The sequence below is a fragment of the Aythya ferina genome (genome assembly GCF_964211825.1).
Source record: "Aythya ferina genome assembly, chromosome: 2".
Lineage (NCBI taxonomy): Eukaryota > Metazoa > Chordata > Aves > Anseriformes > Anatidae > Aythya > Aythya ferina.
This window is the reverse complement of record NC_140297.1, coordinates 98932116-98935636: the sequence shown is the minus strand read 5'-3', so window position 1 is coordinate 98935636 and position 3521 is coordinate 98932116. Positions and strand designations below refer to the sequence as shown.

Genomic DNA, 3521 nt, shown 5'->3' with positions numbered 1-3521 from the left:
GGGTAGAATGGGGTGGTGCAACCATGTAACCCATCACCAGTCATATCACCAGAGCACATAAAACTGTGGCAGCGACCACTGAGGGTTCAGTTTGTGTCCCCTGAGCAGTGCCCAGGTTGCCTGCAATGTAACAGTCTGGACCTGAAGAATCAGCAGAACTGTGCCCTTGTATGTTGCTCTGAAACACACAGGTGAGGAACCTCAAGTGTCTTCTGTGATGAAATTAGACCTGACTCCACTTGTAGTCAAGCTAATCCCTTGCCAGCAAGATGTGGTGAAGATGCTGGTTGTGGTAGTGGGGCAACCAGTTCTTAAGTATTTCTGTTTTGTTTTTTTCTTCTTGATGTAGCTTTATTCAGTGACAGACATAGTGCACTGCTATCTCCACTGTGGCTACTTATGTCTTGGCTGTCAGCAGGTAGGAGGTGACTGCTAATAGGTTGGATTTGGGTTCTTACAGCCACTGCTGCCAGTTCACATTACCTCACTTTCAGCAATTTTTAACTTTTTTTTTTTTATTTAAAATGTAACTTTGAATGTGTAGTCAGTGTATCATGACTCATGACATAACAGTTCACATTTACCACAAACACCTTCTGACTGGTGTGCCAGTAATGGGACCTACGTCAGATGGCCTTCCATGGCCTCAGATCACTCTTCCAAGGTTTGGGGTAACCAAAAGAAACTGGTAGCAATTCTCTTCCACTAACAAGTTGTGGGACCTCTGAAAATCTAACTGAAGTGCCACAGGGTATTTACAGGAGCTTCAGTATTGTTACCCATGCTTCAAAGCACTAACCTGAGTAACCAGGAATTAATACACACTCTCTCGATAACTCTGGCTCTGGTATTTATGCCAAGCATTTCAGAGGGTGGCAAGTCTGGGGAAGGGAGGGGCTTTCCACTTTGGTAGGCCCATCTGAGAACTTCTTAATCCTTATTACTGTTACACTTTTCTATGCCTGCCAGCCCGCAAGAAGGTTTGAAAGTCAGCCTGACCTCTGGTGTGTCTGATCTAGATCCAACAGGGAATGAGATCAGGGAGCTGTGAGAAGCAAGCTTAATGGGGAGACTGCTGCAAATGTAGCAAAACAAATAATAGAGGCTTGAGTTTTTTTGTTGTAGAAAATACAGTGCTATGGCTTTTGGGTGCCAAGAGGCAGTTCTTTTAATAGCTACATTCTTTGTAATGCTGATGAGTGGCAATATAGAAAGATGAAAGTAGGAGGGCATTGTATTATAGTCTTACATATATTATGCCACAAAGAAAATGCGGTTGCTGGGTGGGGATTCTTCGCCCTCCTCCTGCTGAGCTATTCATACAAATTCTCTTCTGTGGATGGCAATCCCCATTCCATCTCTCCTAAATCCCAAGGGGTTTGCCAACTGACTTTCAATTTTCAAGTGGAAATCGCAGGACTGAATGGAGCATTGATGTATTTCCTCCTACACCTCGCTGTTCCTTTAGGAAGTGAGCAGACATTTTTTTCCAAAAGATGTATGCCATCTCCTGGGAACTGAAGAAACTGCAACCCCCTTGTATGGAAAACCCCTGTAAATTATTTTTTCTTCTTCTCAGAGAAGACCAGAATAATGTCCGCATAGCTAGGATCACTCACCATTTCTAAAATTGTTGAAGTGTCCACATTTTACACCAGCAAAATTCAAATCACATTGAAAATGCTGTCTTCTACTTGCTGTACTGCCAAATTTGGATGTATGCCAAATAGCTTGACAAGATTTGTCAATACTTGGTAGTAATTGGTTACAAAATAGTGGCAGAACTTATCACATGCTGCTGTGATGTTTTAACACAAAGGCAGTCCACAGCACTGCTATGATGCATCTATTTTGTCCTACGGGACAAGTGCAAGTCAGAATAAAAACATCAGCGATTTCCCTCATAAAACAGCATATGATTCTTTAGCATACGAGTGAAGATACATTTCTCTTAACTTATAAACAGCAACTTACATGTGTCAAACCACAGTCTCTTCTGCTCGTTACCCTTAGGCTTTTTATTTACTACTAACACACCATTAAGCTTTCCCCTGTCAAGAAGACACAACAGGGAATAAAATGCACAGATACAAATAAATGTATTTTTGCTTTTTTGAATTAATAGTTGTGTAGATGACAAAGATAATCCTTTGTCTTTGATCTGCCCTTAAAACAAGGTAGTTATTTCATGTGGATAAGTCCTTGAAATAATGTCCGTAAGCATGGATTTGTGCATAAAATGGTTTTCTGCATTATGTCAATTAAATATACCTGCTCAAATTCTAAAAATTATTTTGGTTTCATAAAGGTAGAGAACAGTATCTACTTTTAAATAATTAAGGATGGCACATTGTGCTTATTCAATTTGCTTTGATCTGGGAAACATTATGTTTAATAATTTTAATTATTTTTCATCACTTTCTATTTCTTCCAGAGACCTGAGAGGCTTTGAATAAGAACTGAAATGGTATTTTTTCACACACACACACACAAGTGATCTGACAATACCAGCTGCTAACTGACTTTATATAATGGCATTGAAAAGTAAGTAAACAGTCGTTAAATAAAATTTAGCGTGATGCAACTTGTAAACTGATGACACTGTTCATCTGAGCAACTACCTGGGACACCAAGTTTCAGTGACAGATGGGGTTTGATAAAACGTATGTGCAAACTGCTGAGAGGCCGCTCTCATTTTGTAATCCACTGGGAGGAGCGTGTAACATCTTCTGATTGATTTAGTACCACACATGCGTCTTCGCATACATGTCATCTGCTAGTGGAAGCAAACACTCACAAAACCCTCTTTTCAGTTTGAGCATAAAAGATGGGAGAAAGCAGGAATGACCCAGGAACAGAGCTTCCCACTGGGATGGCTGTGCCAGGCACCCACGCTGACAGGGGCAGGTCTGACAGCACAAGCTTCAGCCGAGATCATCTCTTAATTCCCACAAGCCAAGTCAGGATACTCCGGTCCTCGCTGCCAAACTCCCAGCCTCTTAGGAATTTCCCTTTGTAGTTTGCCTCCATCTCCCACTTCCTGCAGCCTGCCGAGCGGCCCTGGGGCAGGCTGCCATTTTGGCTGCCCTCAGACGCGTGGGGAGGCCAAGGAGAAGGCTGGGGAGAGGCAGGGGGATATTGGACACAGGCTGGGTGCATGAAGCAGCTCATTCCTTAGGGAGGAACACCTTCCACCTGTGCAGATATTGCTCCTTAGTTCATGTCTGGCCAATGGATTAATAAAACACATTGCATAGCTGCAAGTCACAGTAATTGCAGCCCCCACGAAAGTGATGAGGCCAGGAAGAGCCTCCCCAGAGCCCCATCTAGTGACAGGGACCGAGGTACACCGCAACTGAGCTCACACTGCATGACCCCCTGCACGTTTTATGAAAAAAAGAAACTTCTCCTGATGAATCTCCCAGCACACTGGAAGTCCTTTGGCACACTTGCAGTCATAGAGGTGTATGGTACTCACACCACCACTGCTCACATTTTCACGGAGCAAGAGAAAAGGAGGC

At 43.0% G+C, this 3521-nt stretch overlaps 1 long non-coding RNA gene across 1 annotated transcript; it reads left to right on the top strand.

Annotated features, from left to right (window-relative positions):
* The first annotated feature begins 44 nt into the window (after positions 1–44).
* On the top strand, positions 45–2569 carry LOC311430865. The gene is made up of 2 exons (XR_014689069.1): positions 45–191; positions 2435–2569. It is a non-coding gene; the product is annotated as an uncharacterized lncRNA (long non-coding RNA).
* Positions 2570–3521: the final 952 nt, after the last annotated feature.